Source organism: Callorhinchus milii, unplaced genomic scaffold (genome assembly GCF_018977255.1).
Source record: "Callorhinchus milii isolate IMCB2004 unplaced genomic scaffold, IMCB_Cmil_1.0 Scaffold7, whole genome shotgun sequence".
In the NCBI taxonomy this organism is placed as follows: domain Eukaryota; kingdom Metazoa; phylum Chordata; class Chondrichthyes; order Chimaeriformes; family Callorhinchidae; genus Callorhinchus; species Callorhinchus milii.
In genome coordinates this window covers 4,943,052-4,965,166 of record NW_024704748.1, presented here as the reverse complement: position 1 = coordinate 4,965,166, position 22,115 = coordinate 4,943,052, and the positions used below count along the sequence as shown (strand labels likewise).

General features: G+C 47.1%; 1 protein-coding gene across 2 annotated transcripts in view; it reads left to right on the top strand.

Moving 5' to 3' along the window:
- lzts2a (leucine zipper, putative tumor suppressor 2a) overlaps positions 1–22,115 on the top strand; it is a 40,895-nt gene that overhangs the window by 305 nt on the left and 18,475 nt on the right. Inside the window, exon 2 of one of the 2 annotated variants that reach the window (XM_007903633.2) lies at positions 5,039–5,122. The gene's annotated coding sequence lies outside the window, so the exon portion shown is untranslated. Of the gene's footprint in view, positions 1–5,038; positions 5,123–14,928; positions 15,486–22,115 lie in introns of those variants that run through there. The other variant, XM_007903634.2, reaches the window with a different exon arrangement.

Genomic DNA, 22,115 nt, shown 5'->3' with positions numbered 1-22,115 from the left:
TGCTGCGTTTCATCCACAAACTTTACAGTCAATTCACTTTACAGTATATTTGGTGAAGCACTTTGAAGGGTCTCGACGACGTGATAAGAAGCTATATCAAATGCAAGGATTATTATTATTATAAAGTTGTTGTTAAGACGGGGTGGCTCGCTCTCAGATGTCCCAGTGACAAGTGGGTCTAAGTACCTGGGAGCCTGGGGGACTTGATCAGCGTGACTGTCTGACTGTGCAGCAAGTGCTGGTTCGTGCTGCCAGCGGGGAACTTGTTCTGAAGAACAATGAAGTGTTTTTCAGCTGACGAGCTCTTGCCTTCTATTAAAGGCAAAGTCGTGAGAATGTGACCACGCATGTAAGCATCGATCAATGCAGGCCTGGGGGGAGAGGGTGAGGGGTTGGCAGGGGAGGGTGGTTGGGGAGGGGGTTGAATGGTTAAAGAAAAGTAGTTTAGCATTTAATGGTTCGCTATCTTCAAAAATCCTCCACGGTCTTCCTGTGACCTGCTAACTCCATATAGACTTGTCCGCTCCCTCCACTCAGCAGGCTCCGGCCTCTTGCATGCCTGGCTGGGCATCAGCGGGGAAAGGCCTTCAACCTCTCTGCCCCCACCCTTTGGAACTCCAACCCACAGACCCTTCGCGTGGCCCCCTCCCTCGCCTCCTTCAAAGTCTGTCTCACGATTCTCCTCTTCGACCACGCCTTCGGTCACCCTCCTACCCCCACACTCCTACCCCCACCCTCTCTGCTATCCGCACTTCCTGATCCCAGTCCCCAGCTTGGGTCGAAATCCCTGACTGTCCAGTGCCTTGGGATGTCCTCCCAATATGAAAGGCGCTATAATTTGTGGTGGTTGTTGTCCTGTTGCCCGTACGGGATGGTGACCTTGGCTCAGGTTTCTGCCAACCACAGACATCATGTCCCACACCCTGATCCCCAGAACTGTCTGGCTTCCTGCCTGCTCAGTTCTCTAGCTTAAGTGGGGACGTTACACCTATCATTGCCTTTGACCAGTCACTGGGGCTAGGGCCTCCTCCCATTCAACTCCTGTTAACCCTGTAAGCCAAAGCACGAATGGGTAGAGTGGTCCAAACTGGAGAAGCAGCGGGAAAGCTTGCCAGACAGTGCTCTCAATGGCGAGCTTTGCCGTTTTAACTGGTTAGACTCCAGCGCACACTCTGGGGTAGGTAATTGTGGGCACGGTCGAAGGGGATGGTCTTCAGATGCAACCTGCAGATGGGGAAGGCGGTTGGGGGGAAAGAAAAGTCTTGTGTCCTGATCCGAGACACGCTTTGAAAAGCTGATGGTGGTTGAGTCTTTGTGGTCAGTGTAGTCAGGATGTCAGTGCCGGGGGGGGGGGGGGGGGGGGGGCAGAGTGCTTAGCCAGTTAATGCCTCACAGAGGAGCCCAGACTGCCCCTTCAATGTCTCTGTAATGGCACAATCTCGTAAAGGGCCGACAATGCAGCTGGGTATAGCAGGCTGCACCCCTCCTAAGTAAGCTGGGCAAGGCGGGCTGCACCCCTCCTAAGTAAGCTGGGCAAGGCGGGCTGCACCCCTCCTAAGTAAGCTGGGCGTCTTTCGAACACACAAGGGTGTGTTTGCAGTTCTGTTTAAACAAGGCCTGACCATGAGCAGGGCATTCAGTATCTCAAGGTCATCTCCTAGCCTTGATGTAACCAAGTTTACAAGCCCAGGAATGGCAACAAATTATGAACGCAGTTTTAGTCGATTTGAAGATTGAATTACATTTTATTTCGTGCTGATAATAATTATAGTCCTTGCATTTGATATGGCGCCTTATCACGTCTTCGAAACGTCTCAAAGTGCTTCACAGAATATACTGTAAAGTGAATTCACTGTATATTTTGTGGATGAAACGTGGCAGCAGTTTGCGCACAGTAGCGTCCCACAAACTGGCGTGGATTGAGTGACCAATTTATTATCTTTTTAAGGGATTATTACCCCCGGAAAGGTGATCCGCAAATTGACTGGGTTCCTACGTACTGTTGGGTAAATAGAGGCGTGTGAAATAAGGAAACTTGCCTAAGGATTCACCCTGTCCAGGAATCGAACCCAGATCCTATCACTTGTGAGGCGAGTGCGCTAACCACTACGCTACAGGACTAAGTTACTAACTGGTTGTTTGGGTGCATAAAATCACACCCCGCGTTATAAACGGTGACAGTCTACAAATGGCTGCTTGTCAGTGTTTCCAGGTCATCAGGTTGCTGCTGGCATCACAGGAGGATGTGTAGTCATAGACAAAAGGAGCTCCAAACTGAGATATTGTTGGCTTTGCTTTCCATATTTCATTCCATCTCAGGCTCATTTGGCTCCACTGGCTCCTGTGGATTGAGTTCAGACAACTCCACGGTCTCGCTCCGCCCTTCTTCTGTGACCTCCTCCAAACCCACACTGGCCTGTTGCCTTTCTTCAGCACTGGCCTGCTTCATGTGCCCCCCACTCCCTTCCCCCCACATCTGCCTCACCATCAATGGTCAGACTTTCAGCCATTCTGCCCCAATCTCTGAAACTCCATCCCAGAGTCTATTTGACTCTCTCCCTCCCTCCCCTCTTTTAAGACTCATCTCAAAATGTATCTCTTTGACCGGGCTTTTGGTCATCTTTCTTGTCGCCCCATTTCCCACACCCACTGGCTCCCACCCCCAGCTTGGGTTCCTATCTAGCAATGCAAAGCACATTGAGATGTCCTCCCGAAGTGAAACATGCTGTTTAATTCCTTCTCTTTTCAATACCAAAGGACCTCACCTTATTCGCATCAGATCTGTCTAACCAGCTTCGTCCATCTCCTCGATAACTGCCTCCAGGGCCTGGGCTGATCTCTCAGTTATCGAGTAATTGTAGGTAGAGACAATGGCAGGTTGTGTGGAACTTTGATGCTCCCTGACCTGTCAGGAACTTACAAATGTCACGCTGAGGAATGTGACTGATGGTAGATAAATAATGTTGGATGTGATGAATGGTGAGAAAGGTCTTGCTTGGTCTAGCCTCAGGGCAGGGAGGAACTTCACAGAACCTTTCCATCATAAAGATGTATGATATTATTAATTTTTTATACTGCGCCTGTAACGTCAAATATCTCAAAAGCATCCCACTAGGTTTCTGTGGTGCAGCGACCATGTATTTTGTAGGCAGCCAATTTGTGTACAGCAATGTCCCACAAACGGCCATGATAAATTCTTATTGGGGGAAATTATCGGTCAGGACACCAGGAGAAACTCCTTTCTCTATTTGAATAGCACTACGGGGTTTTTAGCACTCACCTGAACAGATTTAGTGTTCGGGTTTAGCGTCTCATCGAAGAATTGTGCCTTCGATTATGCAGCACTCTCACCGCCCCCCCCCCCAGCACTGTGTTGGAGCATCGCACTAGACCGTGAGATCAAAGACCCCAATGTGGGGCTTCAAATTGCAACTTCCTGACCCAGGGTGAGAATGCTACCAGTTGAGCCAAGTTGACATAACACCAATTTATTATTGGTGAGCACACTGCCATTTGTGCACTTCATTGTGGAGTCCTGTAGCTCAGTGGTTAGAGCACTCGTCTTGCAAGTGAGAGACCTGCATTCGATTCCCAGGCCGGGCGAAATGTTGGGCAAGTTTCCTTACTCCACACGCCTCTGTTTACCTAGCAGTAAGTAAGAAGCTGATTGTTAGTTGATTGGTGGATCGCTTTTCCATGGAGAACAATCCCTCCAAAAAAGAAAAGAATTTGGTTATTCAATCCACGACTGTTTGTGGGACACTGCTGTGCGCAATTGGCTGCCGCGTTTCGCCCACAAATATACAGTCAAATTCACTTGAGGCGAGACTTGAACCCGCAGCCTTCTGATTCAGAGGTGAGAGCGCTACCACTGAGCCCGACTGACACTACGTGACAATGTGATGATGTCGGCAATATCGGGGTGGGAGAGTGGTGGGGGAAGAGTAATATTCTGCAGACAGATGGAGCAATCCATCATGCAGCACTCAGTCACATTGCCATGTCTCCTTTGTGAGCCCAGCTGTGCAAAGACAATAATAATAAAAATGAAATCTCCCTTTGGTGAACAATAACGCATGGATGTGAGCGCCAGCCCAGGATATCACTGGGGATTGTGTACTGATCGACTGTGGTGTGCATGTTAATATATCAAGATTCTTTGTGTGGTTGAGCGCTGTGAATTGTGTTGCCTTTATTTATGTCCTGATGTAATTAACGATCGCCTGATGTACCGGCAATTCGCTGGCGCGGAAATTTACAGCGTGTTTATATGAATTCCCAACAGTGATCAGTCACACGACTGACTGGGGTTGGTGGAAGTGTGTGTGGTTCGGGAGCATTGCACTGATCCAGTTTGTTCCTTATTTTAGGGAACTCTAGCCTGAATTACCTGGATTATCATCATATATATATTTATATTGTATATCATGTATGTATCATTTGTTACCATTATATGTACCTACTGTATATTCATTATACAATAATAATCTTTAATAATAATAATAATAATCCTTGCATTTGATGTAGCGCTTTTCACGTCGGGAGGACGTCCCAAAGCGTTTCACAGAACACACTGTAAAGTGAATTGACTGTATATTTGTGGGCGAACGCTGCAGCCAATTGCGCACAGCAATGTCCCACAAGCAGTCGTAGATTGAAAATGACTAATTTATTATTGTTTTTTGTTTTGGAGGGATTATTATTAGGCTCTGTGTGGAGTAAGGAAACTTGCCCAAGGTTTCGCCCTCTGCCTGTAATTGAACTCAGGTCTCTCGCGTGCTAAGCGAGTGCTCTACCCACTGAGCTACAGGACTCCACAAATAATCTTTGCATTTGATATAGTGCCTTATCACGTCATCAGGACATCTCAAAGCGCTTCCCAGAATATACTGTAAAGTGGAGTAATTGTGCATTAATATTATCATTGCGTCCGCACTGTTTAAACGGAGGCAGGACTGGTCTCCTCAGCTCAGTGCTTTTCTTGCACTCTGCTATTAGATGCTCTCTGGTAATACAGTATGTTCTGTAATCTCACCAGATTGTGACCAATGTGCTGTGCACAGAACTGTCTCTGTGAAGGATTAGCACCTGACAAGAAAGTTGCAGAACGCAAATGGAAGAGGTAGGAGAAAGGTACCATCTTTGTGGTTTTTATTGCTTCATGGCGGTCGATAACAGTGATTTATCCAAGCTAATATTTCACCTTAATTTATCCAGAGTTCATTGCTCATTCCCCCCCACACCCACCCAATGATCTATCAGGATCTGTCTGGTTGTCCTTGTTGGTGAATACGGTATATTGTCTATTTTGGTTGGTCGGGTATCTGAGACGTGCGGAAAACCATCACCACACTTAAGAGTATCCAAACCAGACTGAGAGTTCCACTAGGCATGCCACCTACACGTGGAAATTTCCCCATAAAATGATAATAAATGTTTACATTTGATACAGCGCCTTTAAGGTTGGAAAGATGTCCGAAAATGCTTCACAGCATTTACTTTAAAGTGTAGTAATAGCGACTGAGTATTTTGTGTGTGTGATTGCCCTTTTACAACTCTGAACCTGTGTGCTCTTGTTCTGCTGCCATCTTGCATCCTAAAGTATTGATATGAGTTTACTTTTTTGAAGGCCGTTTAATGTTTTACACACCTGTACGAGGTTCGCCCTCTGAGACTATTTGGTGTTGTGGTGACACGTGTCTGTAAGTGCTCTGCGACGATATAAATTTCGCCCAGTGTGAAGGGTGCTACATAAATGCAAGTCGCTGTTGCTCCCTGTGAAACTGTTTGGTGTTGTGGTAACACTTCTGTACGCCACAAGAAAAGCTTCAGCCTCGCTCTCCAAGGTGAAGTAGAGCAAATGGCTAATCGCAGTGATTATCACATGGCTCAACTGGCATCTGCTGGCCAGATGGGGTTTCCCTACTTTTCAAGGCCTATCGTTTAACGCCTAGTGACAATGGGCAAAGTAGATGGTGAGGTTGGGGGTGGGGTGCTGGGGGCTGAAGTAACTAACATGCTTGGAAACTGATGGCCAAAAGAAAAAACTTGGACCTAGATTACTCACTTACAGTCGAGGCTAAATCCCCAGCACAGTGTTGGGGGAACACTGCATTGCTAAACAGTTGCTGTCCTTCGGATGAGACGTCCCTTCAGTGCCTGTTCAGGTGGATGTTAAACATCCCATGGCACTACTCGAAAAGAGAAGGGAGTTTCTCTCTCTCCATCTCCTGGCCAACAATCCCTCAGATAAAATTGGTCATTTGCTTCATGGCTCTTTTGTGGGACGTTGCTGTGCCCACAAAATGCACAGTTGGTACATCTTACAGGACATGACGCGAAGCACTTTGAGACGTCCTTGGGAGGGGAAAATGCAAGGTTTATAATAGAATCATTATAATCAGAGACCCTTTCTTGCTGGATATCAGGACTGTCTGAAATAGTAATCTGCACTATTTCGTAACAGATTTCCTTAACATTGGAATTCCTGTTGACTCCCAACAAGCCCATTCCAGAAGTAAATGCCATGGGAGCAGAATTTTCCCAGGGAGCATGCCGTGCTTCCGGTCACCGGCATTAAGGAATCCTGTTAAGAAATAGCATGCGTAACAGCCCACAATCTTAAAAGAGTTGTAATGGAGATCGTTCACTTCCAATCAACTTGGATTTGAGACACAAGCTATAATAATAAGAGTAAGAAGTAATCCTTGATACAGCGCCTTACCACTTCGTTGAGACCTCACAAAGTGCTTCACAGAACATACTGTAAAGTGGATTGACTATATTTTGTAGGTGAAATGCGGCAGCCATTCACACAGCAGCAGTGTCCTACAAACAGTCGTGGATTGAGTGACCAAATTTTTTTTTGGAGGGATTATTAGCTGTGGAAAGCGATCCACCAATCAACTAAAAACCATTCACATTAAAAACTTATTCACACAGGCAACTTCTTTGGGACCTTGGGGTCCTTCCTTTTGCCTCCTGATCCTTTTGGCCAAAGGGTCTGGTCTGATGTCTTCTCAGTCAGGCCACGAGAGGGAGCCCCACGCAAGGCTGGACATCAGACGCTGAGATTGACACTGCAACTCGCTCACTCTCAACCACACTTGCTCTCTCATACTACTCTCACATACTCTCTTATACTCACTCTTTTTCACTCACTCGCTCGCTCGCTCACTTGCTCACTCACTCACTCACTCTCGCTTGGTCTCACGCATTCACTCTCCTATACTCTCTTACACTCACCCTCGCACTGTGTGTACCGTACCAAACTCCGCTCCCCGATTACCCCAGTCCTTGCCAGACTGCACGGACCCAGAGAGGATCGATCAAGATCCTCACTTTTGTCTTCAAATCCCTCCACTCCTCTGCACAACCCTACCTCTCTGACCTCTCTCCTCACAGCAGTGCCCGTTGCCTTTGCTCCACCGGATCTGGCCTCCTCCTCGTCCCCCGAATCCTCCGCTCCACCATCGGCAGCCGTGCCTTCAGCCACTACGCCGCAAGGCTCTGGAACTGCCTTCCTCACTCCCTTCCCCTCACCCACTCTCTTCCTATTTTCAGGTCTCGGCTAAAGACCTTTATTTTCGACCGCGCCTTTAGTCACCTTCCTCCCCTTCCCCCGGCTCGGTCCCGGGATCCGTTACTGTGAAGCGCTCTGAAACGCCCTCCGGCGTGGAGGGCGCTATATAAATCCAAGTTGTTGTTGTGTGTGTCTGTGTGCGCGTGCGTGCGGTTATGTTTGGATTCATTGAGCAGGTGTCAAGGTAATATAAGGAGAGAGTGCAGCGAGTGAGAGGACATGTAACTCATTCCCTACTCTCACCAATCCTGCCACGCGATGCCAGGGCCCCGTCTCCATTGCCTCACGCTCTGCTCTGTGTGCAGTCTCTGACCCTGACCCCTCCTGGCTTGTGCTGCTGTGAATGAGAAGTGAAACGTGTTCGGGAGCCTTGCTCTGATCGAGCACTTACTGTGAAGAGGAATCACCCTGAGGTTACAGTCAAACACCTGGTGGGTGGTGTGTCTCAGCCTGTCCGCTCCGCCTCTTAGAACTTGTTTGGTTCCAGCGTGAATCTAAGGCATGCAAACCAGGGCTGGCCTGCGATGGGTTAACCTTTTCTTATCCAGGTTGGTGTTGCCCCTGGGCTAGATAGCGTACGGAGTGGGGGAGGAGGAAGCCAAGATTCCTTGTGAAACTTCCTTCTCTTTCCCAGTTGTGCCGCAGGATGTTTAAAATCAATCTGAACAGGTAGACGGGATCTGGGTTGAAACATAGTTCAAATGTGAGCTCAAAGTTCCTACATGGAGTTCTATAGTATAAGAATAAGAATAATCCTTGTATTTGATATAACAACTTAACACGTCTTTGAGATGTCCCAAAGCGCTTCACAGAATATACTGAAAAGTAAATTGTCTGTATATTTTGTGGACAAAATTATATTATGATGTAGCCTTTCTCTTGACCTCCATCCCCCCCACCCCCAACCTGCCACCTGGCATTCCTGCCAGCTTTCCATCTCCTTGGCTCTGCCTCTCATCACCATGGTTTCGGGGGATCAGTCGCACTTCAGAAACATGATCCGATACATAACCTGCTCCTAAAGTTGTGTTAAAGTTTGCGGCCTGACTGATGCACTGATCAGGCTCCAGGGCAACCACCTAAACAGGAAAATAAACACCAGCTTGAAGAGAAAGCCAAAGACGAGGAGGTGAGGGGTGAGGGGAGGCAGTGGGGAGATTGTTAACTGCATGTTAGCTTCACACAACATCGCCTCAAGCCAAGTGCTTTAGAAGTTCCTTGAGAGAGAGGTCACTTCAGCCAACTCTCCTGTCCTAGCTTATCAAGTGCACTGAGATACTATCCTGCATGAAGGGCGCTATATCAATGCAAGTCAATGTAGTTGTATGCTCTGGAAGCCATGCAGGCACATTTGCCTGACAGATGCTCAGTCACTACACTCGGCAGCAGTGCTTTCAACAACAACAAAATGACATTTGTATAGCGCCTTTCACGTCGGGAGGTCGTCCCAAAGGCGCTGGACAATCAATGTTTCGGACTTGAGCTGGGGGTCGGGATCGGGGAGGGTGGAGGACAGTGGGGGGGGGAAGGAGGGTGACCAAAGGCACGGTCGAAGAAGAGGGTCCTGAAACAGGTCTTGAAAGAGGCAAGGGAGAGGGCGAGGTGGAGGGACTGCAGGATGGAGTTCTAGTGGGTGCCTTCTTTGAGGCACTTGCGGGAGTGTGTGTGCGCGGGCATGTATGTGTGTGCGCGGGCATGTATGTGTGTGCGCGGGCATGTATGTGTGTGCGCGGGCATGTATGTGTGTGCGCGGGCATGTATGTGTGTGCGCGGGCATGTATGTGTGTGCGCGGGCATGTATGTGTGTGCGCGGGCATGTATGTGTGTGCGCGGGCATGTATGTGTGTGCGCGGGCATGTATGTGTGTGCGCGGGCATGTATGTGTGTGCGCGGGCATGTATGTGTGTGCGCGGGCATGTATGTGTGTGCGCGGGCATGTATGTGTGTGCGCGGGCATGTATGTGTGTGCGTGGGCATGTATGTGTGTGCGCGGGCATGTATGTGTGTGCGCGGGCATGTATGTGTGTGCGCGGGAGTGTGTGTGCGCGCGCGCGGGTGTGAATGAGTGTGTTTATTTATGTGTCGGGGGGGTGGGCGGGGGATTCCTTTGGGATGTACAGAAACGAGAGCCATGTTAGAAACCCGGATGGGGGTGCAGAAGAACTTTGAATTCAGTTTGCCTCGGGAGCTGATCGTTGGCTGGAGTCGCTCTTGGGAGATCTTGCTTCCATCAGGCAAGATCCGTGTTCCTGGAATGACAGGTGCCTGACCCCTGGGAGCGAGGCAGCCAACCGGGATAAACGGATTAGCTTAGTGAAGAACGAGGCACCGTGGGCAGGAGTTTCAGAAAGAGACATCATGGGGGGAGGGGCGCAGACGTAAAGATCTCTCGTTCAAAATGCGCAAGACCAAAAGGATTGCTGGACGAAAGAAGACCAAGGTCCATCCGGTTCGCCTTCCACCATCCTGGCAATCATATTCACAAGTCATGTCCCGAACTATATCCTGCAGCAGGAAGATTAAATGGCAGAGAGCATGATCAGCCCATTCCTCCTGTTTTAGCTTTCAGCTCTCGTGTGCGCTCAAGTCCCACATCGGGGTCTTTGAGCTCACAGTCTCAGCTGACACTCCATTGCGGTGCTGGGGGAGCGCTGTATTCTCGGAGGTGCCTTCCTTCGGATGAGACGTTAAAACTGCGGTCTCGTCTGTGCGGAAGGTCTTCAGGCGCGACCTGAAGATGGGGGAGGAAGGGGCAAGGTGGAGGGATCGAGGAAGAATGTTCTAGAGTTTCAGGGGCGCAGTGGCTGAAAGTGCGGCCACTGATTGTGGAACGGGGGACCCGAGGGACATGCAGGAGGCAGTCGAGCGGAGGCAACAGGTAGTGGGTTGGACAGTAAGCAGGTCGGAGAGGTAAGGAGGTGCCGGAGCATGAAGGGATTTGAAAACGAGCGTGAGGATCTTGAAAACAGCAGTAAGCAAGCCCACCTGTGGTGACTATTGCCTTGTTGAAAGCAAGCGACCCAAAGGTTTAAGAGAAAATTTCTCTCTCTGTCTCGCTCTCTCTCTCTCTCTCTCTCTCTCTCTGTCTCGTTCCATTTCTTTTGACATGAAGCGAGGCTGAAAGGACGTAGTGGCAGCTCTGTTATTGCAGATCTTATCGGAGCTCCGGGAATCCAGGAGAGAGCCCGGTGACAAAGGGTTGGAGCAGGAAGAAGATTAATGGCAGAGAGCAGAGATCACTGTGAGAAGGCAGAGGAAATGAAGCACTGAAAGCTCCCATGATTTTGGACAAAGCCAAGCTGACAGACCAGAGAGACTCATTGACCAAACGGCAGATAAAGCCCTGTGTGAAGCTAGGAGGTGTTGCTTATATCTCCTCTCTTTAATCTGCACATCTCCCCTGCCTCCCCACCCCCCCCCCCCCCCCCCATTCCATCCTGGGCCAGCGAGCATATGAACTCAGTGTTGTAAGGGATGCTATCATCTTCGCTCCCATTTTATATGTGACGTTTTATTCTGAGGTTAACGTTACGATGATTGTGGTGAAGCCAGCACAAAACCAAGCCATACTCAACAACAACTCCCTGAGATTCAGGGCTCAGTGACCTCTTTCGCACCCGTGATATGAATACTTTCACCCTTAAAAGACCCAGCACAGAAACGATGGGTCTAATGGGCCGGACGGGAGGGGGTGGGGGGGACATGGAGCGGGCCAGTGCCCGTCTAGCGGAGGGAGCGGGGAGGTTGGTGTAGAGTTAGCAGGTGACAGAAGTCAGGAGGAGCAAGGCTGTGGAGGCTTCGTAAGTGCTATAACATGTAAGTGAAAGTGTGGTTGTTAAAAACCAAGCAAGTGAACATTACTCTAAGCCTCAGAAAATACACTGAACAGTGGGGATGAAAGGATCAAAGCTTCCGTCCCATGGCTTCCAATTCTGTTTTTATTCCCAGAGAATCTTTAATAATGTGGTTTGAAATTTCCGGCCTTTTGTCTTAACGTATGGGGGGGTGGGGGGGGGAAAAATCTCTTTTTCTGTAACTTCGAACCAACCACAATTGAGGATTTTTTTTCTCTCTGGCGCACTTTCAAGAGCTGTAACCATGGCAATAGTGTTTCATGACATCATCTGGTTGTAGGCAAACATGCCAAAGATGGCGGGGGGGGGGGGGGGGGGAATGGGAAATCAGGTCTGACCGCATTTTATATGACATTTCCTATTTAGCTGTTTTCTAACTTTTGTTTCAAAAACTTTTGTATTTTTGAAGTTTACGACAGGATAAACGATGTATCGGGCACCCTTTATAGCCTCTGTTGGGTTTGCCAAGCGACATCTCTGCACGGAAGCTGAGATCGGTTTTGGGAGGGAGGTGCATGTGTGCGTGTGTATGCGTGTGAGGGCAAACCAAAATGGCTGCTCCACCAGCCAGGGACGGGCACATTTGCGTAGTGGTTAGCCAGAGGACCTGGGTTAAATTCCCAGATAGAGCAAAACCTTAGGCAAGTTGCCTTACTCCACCCGCCTCCGTATACCCAGCGGTAAGTAGGAACCCGGTTGTTAGTCGATCCTTTTTCAGGGGTAATAATCCTTGACCAAAAAATTGCTCACTTAATTCACGCCTGTATATAGGACACTGCTGTGTGCATTTGGCTGCTGTGCTTCGCCCACAAAAATAGTCAATTCATTTTACATTATATCCTGTGAAGCACTTTGAGATGTCTTAACGACATGGTAAAGTGCTCGATCAAATGCAGGATTACTATTATTATAGCTTCCTCTGCCCCTTGTTACACAGTCCAGTGTTGCTGACCATTTAACAGTTAACATCACCAAACACTGGCAGGCAAACAGCCTTTCAGATGACGATAGCTGCCTGCAAACGTTAAGGAGCTAATGGGAGATTGCCCTGGACAATTTATCTATCTCTCGATCTGTCTTTAAACCCTAGCTGTTCGATCGTGACCCTCCCCCCACCCTCCGTTCTCCCTCGCTCGGCCTCTGACCCCACCTTTTGAAGCGCTCCGAGACATGTCTCTACATGAGCGGGCGCTGTGTAAACGCAAGTTGTTATTCAAAATGAGCGTGTTTGCCGAATGGGTATCAGAAAGAGAAAGTTATTGGTGATGACTTCACAATGGCGGAGCCTGACTCCGAGCCGGGGGGAGGTGACCGTAGGCACGATCGAAGAGGAAGGACTTCAGGCACGACCAGGAGATGGGGAAGGAGGGGGAAAGGATGAGGAATTGAGGGAGCGTTCCAGAGTGTTGGGGCAAAGATGGTGGAACGGAGGACACGAGGGACATGCAGGAGGCAGTTGAGCAGCGGGTAGTGGGTTGGTGAGTAAGCAGGTCATGTAGAGTAAGGTCTCAGGCATGTTTCATGGGGACACCTCGCTCTGCCGCCCACCTCCCAGCGAACAAACAATGGAAGGAAATGAACGAGGTGAGGATTGGCTTGGATATCCTGCCTTTTGCCTGGAATTTCTTCCTGAGGGAGTGGAGGGTGGGAGCTCGGGGGGGAGGGATGTAAATGCCATTCAACGGGTGTTAAATTCCCCCCGACCCAGTCATCCCAAACATCTTCCAAACTCCACCTTCATCTGAGGCTGATTTAATTCCCGCTTCCTAACTGAGACCAACCAAGGCATTTGTCAAGCTCTGCTCCATCAACAATAATCAACAATAATAATAATAATATTCCTTGCATTCGATATAGTGCCTTATCACGTCGTCGATAATGGGCCCTATTTCTCCAAAGAAGCCAAAGGTCTGGAAATTGGTTTGACAACAAAATAAAATTGCATTTATCCAGCACATGCCCCTGCCCTCCTGTTGCCTATTGCCTCTCAAGTCCCTCCTCTTCAACCCTCCATCCCTCCCTGCCCTCCATCCTCCCTTATCCCAACCCACCTCCCTCCATGCTCGGGTCCAAATCCCTGACCGTCCAGCGCCTTGGGACGTCCTCCTGACGTGAAAGGAGCGATACAACTGTAATTTTGTATTGTATATATGACCACACTGAAATCACCACAAATGCTGAGACAACAAGTTGGTCAGTCAGGCTGGTCATGTGAAGCTTCCCCTTCCCCCCCAGCACTGCACCAGAGATCAATAGCTTCAGCCTTGGAAATTCCATCTCCCAATTTCCCGCATAATAACAACAATAATAATCCTTGCATTTGATACAGCGCCTTATCATGTCATTGAGACATCGCACAGCGCTTCACAGAATATACTGTAATGTGAATTGACTGCATATTTCGTGGGTGAAATGTGGTCACCAATTGCGCACAGCAGTGTCCCACAAGCGATCGTGGATTGAGTGACCAAATGATTTTTTTGGAGTGATTATTACCCCCGGAAAGTGATTCACCAATCGATTAACAACCGAGTTCCTACTTACTGCTGGGTAAACAGAAGTCCTCTTGTTTGCGAGGCGATGACACTACCCGCTAGGGTATTCCACAATCTCCTTTACTTTCTCACCCTCGTCTCCATTCTTGTTCTCCCACCCATTCACTCCTCCCTTTACTGCTAGCTCCTCACTCCACCATCCTCTGCCCTGAGGAACTCTTTTTCCCAAAGTGCCTTTGCCTCGCTCCTTCTCTCCGTGCCTTCAAACTGCTCTTAAAAATCTAACTCTTTGATCAGGTCTTTGGTCAACAACCTTAAATTCCCCACCCTCTCCTTCCTGCTCCTGAATGCCTCTGAAGCTCTTTGAGATACACATCCTCTGGGAAAGTTGCTGTGTAATAGCAAGTCACTGGTTGTTGGCACAGTAGCAATGCAAACTAGGATTGGATACTGTATATAGCGTTGATGCTCCAGGCAGTGCTGGGGGAGCACTGTATTGTCGGACGTGCCGGCCTTCGAATGAGACATTAATCTGAGATCCCTTCGACTTATTCAGGTGGATGTTAAAAAAACACAACGGTGCTGTTTGAAAAGAGAAGGGAGTTTCTCCCAGTGTCCTGGCTGACAATCCCCCAAATAAAATTGGTCACTCACTCCATGGCTGTTTGTGGATGATTGCTGTGCCCAAATTAGCTGCTGCGTTTGTCCACAAAATACACAGTCACTACATTTCACACTGGATCCGGAGAGGCATTTTAAAATGTAAGATGGACATAAAAGGTTGGCTGTTTGTGGACTTTGCTGTGTGCAAACAGTGGCCGTTGCATTTAATAATGATAATTGCATTCGATATAGCGCCTTATCACGTCGTTGAGACATCTCAAAGCTCTTCACAGGATGTATTGTAAAGTGGAGTGACTGTGTAGTTTGCCCAACCATTTCACAATATTTCGAATGAAGATTGTATTGTTCTCTTGGCATCTTGACTTTTGCAAACCCGGGTAAGAGGGTTGGGGTCTGTGTGTGTTTGTGCGTGTGGGAACTGTTTGGAAAGCCTTGACTGCAGATGTAGAGCTGTGGGGAAGGCTGTTCTGATTAAATCTCAGGAAATTTGTGTGTTTTTTTATATATATATATTAAAACAAATCGGGCTGGGAGAGGGGACACGAGAGATACACAGCTTCCACAAACTGCAGTCAGATTCTCAAAGTGCACAGCCCACCCCCAGGCCAGTAACTGGAAGGAGAGAGAGAAAGAGAGAGATAGAGAGGGTTGGACTTGCAACACAGGCTCTCAGCACTGACATACACAGAGATTCTGGCAAAGAGGCGTGAGCTTCCAGTTAGCATCAGCCACTGAGGACATATAGCAGTACATTAGTGCTGAGGGTTCGGTGCTGGAAGCACATAGAAAGGTCTCAGCTACAGTTGCATGTTTGAAAACAAACAAGAGAGGAAAGAAAAGGGACACATTTCCCCTTTGAAGTGCAGTGGTGGATATTCCGACACAGGGAGAAGGAGAGAGAGAGAGAGACCATGGAGGAGGCGAGCAATGGTAAGTGAGCCAACAGGGATGTGTGCCAGTGTACTGGGCTGAGAGAGAGAGAGAGACACAGACAGAGACACAGAGAGAGAGGACATGAGAACTTGCAAAACTCTAGGTTAGAGTCGAAGTGCAATGATTATTGTTATTATTATGAATAACAATATTATTCTTTTTCCCCAAAATACTTTTCCCCTAAATAATAATATTTTGGGGAAAAAGTAACAGTTTTGCTGTTGAAATCTTCCCTGTGAAATTGACAAGTAGTTTTTTTTTGGGGGGGGGGGGGTGTTTGCTAAGTGTTGCTTTACACTGCAAATCTTATTTTAATCAATCTTAAACCTTTTGACTGTATATGGGGATGGATTTGGGGGGAGGTGCATGTTACATCGTTGTGATTCTCATCTTAATCGAATTTCTTTTTTTTAAAAAACCTGGACTACTTCAAATCAACTGCTGCATCTGTGTGACTCATTCTAACCAGTTTCGTTTTTTAAAAAAAAGACCTTTAAAGATCCAATTGTGTATTTTTTTTGGAAGGGAAGGGTGAGGGGGGGGGGGGGGGGGGGAAAGAGAAAAAAACTCTTTTTTGAATCCATGGCATTTTAAGTCCCATGTCCAAATTTGTGAGACTTTTTGATTTGCTGTGTTTTTTTGAATAAAAAAATAACTTCTTCTCTTGTCTGTGGGGGTCTATGCTGGTGGCAAAGCTGCTGTGGGTATAAAGTGCCTGTGAGGTTACAGTGAAATAATACAGTGGGGGTTAGGCTCCTGTTTGTAAATGGGATTGAGGAGCAGAGAGGAGGCAGAGAGGTGTTTGTGCAGAGTGTATGATGGATTGGCTGTAGCCAGGGCTTTGTGCACTCTATTCTCTCTTCAGTTCATTTGCTTTGTTCAGTGAGCTGTTGTGGGGAGGGAGTGTGGGTGGTGAGGCTGGAGGGGTTTCTTCCCCCCACCCCCAACCCCCAACACGTTTAAGAGATCCTACTCTGCCCCCACTCAAGTCCTTTTCATTCGTTAGTATAATTAGTTCAGCTTCTTAACATTGCACTGCGGCAGAAAAAGGTTAACCCCTGCAGGACTAACCTCTCTCCCACTCACTCACTTCACTCACTCACTCACTGTCTTTTTAGATAGTTCCAGGGAGAGTTTTACCTGTGGATGTGAAATGAACTGGGATAATAATGATAATCCTTGCATTTGATATAGCTCTTTCTCACATCGTTGACATGTTTCAAAGCGCTTCACAGAATATACCGCAAAGTGAATTGACTGTATATTTTGTGGGCGAAACACGGCAGCCAATTGCGCACAGCAGCGTCCCACAAACAGTCGTGGTTCGAGTGACCAATTTATTGATTGATTGATTTTGGAAGGAATTATTATCCTTGGAAAGCGATCTGCCAATTGACTGGCAACCGAGTTCCTATTTACAGAAGTGTTTGGAGTAAGGAAATTTGCCTAAGGTTTTACCCCGCACAGCGATCAAACACAAGTCCTCTCGCTTGTGAGGCGAGTGCTCTAACCACTGAGCTACAGGACCCACATGGGATGTGGTTCATTGTATTCTTAAAGGACAATTCTTCCAAGTACTCAGGAATCCAGTGCTGTACAAATTAGTGCAACAACAGTTTTTTGGGGGCTCTGCAATACGCGAAAACCCATCGCCATGCTTAAGAGCGTCCAAACCAGACTGAGAATACCACATATGCAAGCCACTCACACATGGACCGATCCCGAATGGATGATTGTGTTGAAAGTGCAAACAGACCAAACACGAGTGCGCATGTGTGTGTTTGTGCATATACGTGTGAGATTTATTCCCTGAGGGCCTCACATCTGTGATAATCAGTTCACACCATGCTAAGTATGTACTGTTTTTTAGGCACTCTCTGTAAATATTTAAGGACTGCACTTCAGGGATTTACAGACATAAGAAAACAAATAAATAATCGTTGCATTGATGGAGCAGCTTTGATCTTGGGAGGAAGTCTCAAAGCGCTTTTCTGTAAAGTGTAGTGACTACGTTTCACACACAAAATATACAGTCACTACACTCTAGAGTCTGTTTTGTGAAGCCCTTTGAGACGTCTCAAAGACATGATAAGGCCCTATATCAAATGCAAGGATTATTATTTGTAGGCAAATTAATTGTGTTCAGTAAAAGTGGTGGCGACATCTAGTGGTAGCATGTCAATACTGCAACAATCTTTGTTACAATGATGGATCCTTTCAACAGTTATTTGATTGGATTGGAGTATTGAACAGTATATCCACAAAGTCTTGTTACCCTTACATTTTTTTTCTACAGTGCACTGACCAACAACTGAAACGTGGAAGAAAGATGATATTTATATATAGAAGTACTTAATTGTATTCAGTACAAGTGTTTAACTGTATTTAGACATCCAGAGGTTTGGTGTGAGTGAGCGCAATCATTTTAATAGCAGATAACAATCCTGAACACATAGGAACTTAAGAATTGCTAGACGAAAGAAGACCAAGGTCTATCCAGTTCACCTTCCACCATCCTGGCAGTCGCTTGCACATGTCGTGCCCCAAACTATATACTGTATCCAGAGATATTATTTCCTCTTGAAAGGATCAACACTTCCTGCTTCCACTTTCTGCTACCCAGGGGTAACAGGACTTTGTAGACACCCCGTAGGAATCTTCCTCTTGTTGCGTATGACCATTTGTAGTGGTCACATGGAAGTGAGCATCTTTTGGAAATAACTTGTTCCAGAACAGTCCAGCTTGCTTTCCGCAGCTCAATGTCCACTGTTCAGTGGCGCTCGTGAAATGTCACACTGGCCGAGGCTTAAGCACTTAAGCTCCATTCATGCTACAGCTGGGAAATCTGCATTTGCCACAAATCCGCAGCTGGTCTCACAGGAAATTCCCAAACGTATTATGTGCAGTTATTTGTTTCCCAACCTCGCTGGCGATAACAAGAGAAAATTGCACCTCTGGGAACGGCCCTGGAGTTGAAATGCATTAATAGTCCAGGACAGATCGCTCAACGTGACTTGTCCAGCCTCTTATTCCTTGCTGCGGTAATGAATAAACACTTAAGTGCTGGGATCCAGGCAAGTCAGTGTCCTGCCACCCACTACACAGCCTGACTGGGGGCCTGAGAGATTGCATTCCTTTAGGAATCGACCTCGATTCAAAGCGAACCCAATCTTGGTTTCACAAACTGAGCTTTAGAGAGACCTAATCCTGCTTTGTATAGAGACGGCACAATTAGCTGCCTGAGTTCTACTTTACAGAGAAGGAGGTTTTCAAAGAGCAATGGCTTTCCCCTGGTGTCTTTCTTTCCTTTTTAAACCTCCTCCCCCCCTCTCCCCACTCCCCCCGGGAATAAAGTAAAAGTCTATTTTCTATTTTCTCTCTCTCTCTCTCTCTGTGAATTTCTGTGATTATTTCATCCCAGCTGGTTTTCTTTTGAAAGCAATTCAAAGGAGCCATTAGCTGGCTGTCTGATGGTCGCCTCATCCTCGGGTGGGTTCTGTTGCTCAGAAGAAGAAAGTAAATTGTTGGTTTATAAAACAAGACGTGATTTTAAACTGTTGTGAATCAGTGCATGTTATAGCAGCGTTGAGGGTTTACAGTCAGCGATTTGCCGCACTGACACTTGCTGTGGAGTCCAGCAGCGTAGTGGTTAGAGCACTCGCCTTGCGAAGGAAAGCATGTCTGTACTTGATATAGCGCCTAATCACATCATTGAGACATCTCAAAATGGGTATTTGTGTATTTTGTGGACGAAACGCAGCAGCCAATTTGTGCACAGCAGTGTCCCACAAATAGCCATGGAGTTGAGTGACCAATTGTATTTGGGGGATTGTTAGCCAGGACACCAGGAGAGAGAAACTCCCTTCTGTTTTTGAATCGTGCAATAGGATCTTTAACATCCACCTGAACAGGCAGACGGGACCTCGGTTTAACGTCCCGTGCAAAGGACGGTGCCTCTGACAATCCAGCAACACCCCAAGCCCTGCATTAGAGTGTCAGCTTAGACTGTGTGAAGGTTTCGCTCTTGGTCCACTTCTTGGCTGCCAAGAGCCAAGGCTTGGGGAGCCCAGAGTGTGCGTTGGGGGTAACTGCCGGAGTCTAACCAGTTGATCACAGATGTGCCACGTGAAGCTTTAACATCCACCTGGACAGATAGATTGGATCTCAACTTAGCGTTTCATGTGGGAGCGCTTCCCCCAGCACTGTACTGTACTGTTAGCCCAGACTATGTTGAGTTCAAAGTCCTGATCTGTGTGTATTTGTGAATTTGAATCCTTTTGACCTAGGCGAGCGTGCAACCAACTGCGAACAAGGCTGACAGCCAGACTAGAGACTGAGCTGCTCATTCGAGAGCCATGGTGCGAGGCAGAGAAGCGCAGGGTTACAGCACTGTCTGGGAGAGCACACCAGAGTTTCCCAAGGCAGTATAAAGCAATGTCCCTGTGAGGAACCTCACTCCATCCATCCCTGCCGGCTGCTTCCTGTGCCTTTGTCAAAACAGGGTTAAAGATCGCTCCCCACCACTGCACATGTGCCTCTTTCCTCTCCTCTCATGTGATGTTTACAAATCCTGGTGTTATTTTCCCAAGAGAGGGAAAGTAAAGGGGGGAGGCAAGATTTATTACACATCAACTATCCTGTTTGTTTGCTCGGTGAAATGTAACCTGTGACTCTTCCTCACTCCCCCCCCACCCCCCACCACCCCATTTGAAGCGTCTGTTGTTCAGCTCAGATAGACTCCATTACACTGAATCATGTGAGTAGGAGAGCAGGGAATGGAGCTCTGAGGAAGATTCATGCCCACACTTTTCTTATCAGCAATTGTGTTCCTGTTGTTTGGAATCATTGTAGGTTCACGAGCGAAAAGTTGTTAATAAATTCATAAAACAAGAGAGAATACCCCCTACCTCCCCCCCACTGGAGTTGACATTTGTCCTTTTAAGGGGAAATTCCACTTTTATAGGAATAGGAGGAGGCCATTCAGCCCCTCGAGCCTGTTCTGCCATTCTATAAGATCGTGGCTGATCTGTACCTCAAGTCCAATTACCTGCCCTTGCCCCATATCCCTTGAAACCCTGACCTAGCAAATATCAACCCACCTCAGTCTGAAAATGTGAATGGATTCAACATCCTCAGCCTTTTGGGGAGAGAGTTCCAGATTTCTGCGACCCTTTGTGTGAAAAACTGCCTCCTGATTTCATTCCTAAATGGCCAAGCTCTAATTCTTATTCTGGAAATGGTTTCTCTGTAGCTATCCTATCAATTCCCTTTATTATTTTTAAAAACCTCAATTAGATCACCCTCAACCTTTTAAACTCAAGGGAATGCAGACCAGGTTTATGCAACCAATCCACACAGCTGTCTTTCTGTGGGTGAGTGAAGCAAATGTGGAAGCGCTGACTGGGAATCACGCCCCTGTTATAAGGCGAGTTGGGATTTTATACCCCCCCTGACTTCAGCTCCCAGTGACTGTGGGGTCTAATGGGGCTTCACAGTATGTAATCCAGAACATTGTTTTGGAAAATTCTCTTGTTTTTCAATGGCCTTTTAGCTTGTTTTATCATCTGGGTCATTTCAAATGGTCTTCATTCCCCTTAAAGGTTTCCTAACGTTTAATAGCTTTGAGTTTACGACCGCAAAAGAATATCATTGACACAGATATGAATAATAGCATTCCTGGTGCAAGCGAGAGAGAGGGGGGGGAGATAGAGAGAGGGAAACAGTGCCTCCAGGCTCCATGGGAAGGAGATTGTTAAAGTTGAACAATTTACTAATAACCAGTGGCAAAATCTGATCCTGGTAGATGTGTCGCAACTCAAATAGATCTGTGTTGGGATTTAATAACATCCTTTAAGATGTTCTTCTCTTATCCTAGTCACCTGGGGAGAGATGACTGCTGCCTACTGGAAACGAAAGCTGATTAAAAGACATGGACGGAATATGGGTGTTTAGAGGGATTCAGGTGGCGCAAAAGTGGGGAAATTGGGTTAAAAGTTCTGTCATGATCTCAGTTAACTGATCTCGTCCTGTTCCTATTGGTTGAGATGTCTTCACAGATGCACTTCACAGAAGCAACGCTGTGTGTAATTGGTTACTGCGTTTTGTCCACAAAATACACAGTCACTACACTTTACATTATATTCTGGGAAGCACTTTGAGACGTGTCTTGTATCAAATGCAAGGATTACTTATAAGGATTATTGTTCACAGTCCTCTGTGGCACTTTGCTGTCTGCAATTTGGTTGCCACATTTTCTTACAAAAATACACACAATCACTACACTTTACATTAAAATCCTCTGAAGTGTTTTGAAACGTTGTGAAAAGTGTTATGTGAAATGCAAGGAGAAGATTGACTATTATTCAGTATTTCCAAGTGAAGCCCAACAGATTGACAAGATATTGTGCTGTACTGGAAAAGGGATAGACATTTATAATCATAGTTCCCAAAATTAAAGTTTCTTGATATGTTGGCATGAAATGCAAGGATATGACATCGCAAATAGCAAGCTGTCTATCGCTGGTATCCTCTACAGAAATATAAACAAATTGAATTTAAAAAAATCCTGGCATTTTTGATACAGCACCTTTCATGTCAGGACAATGTCTCAAAGTGTTTCAAAGGATT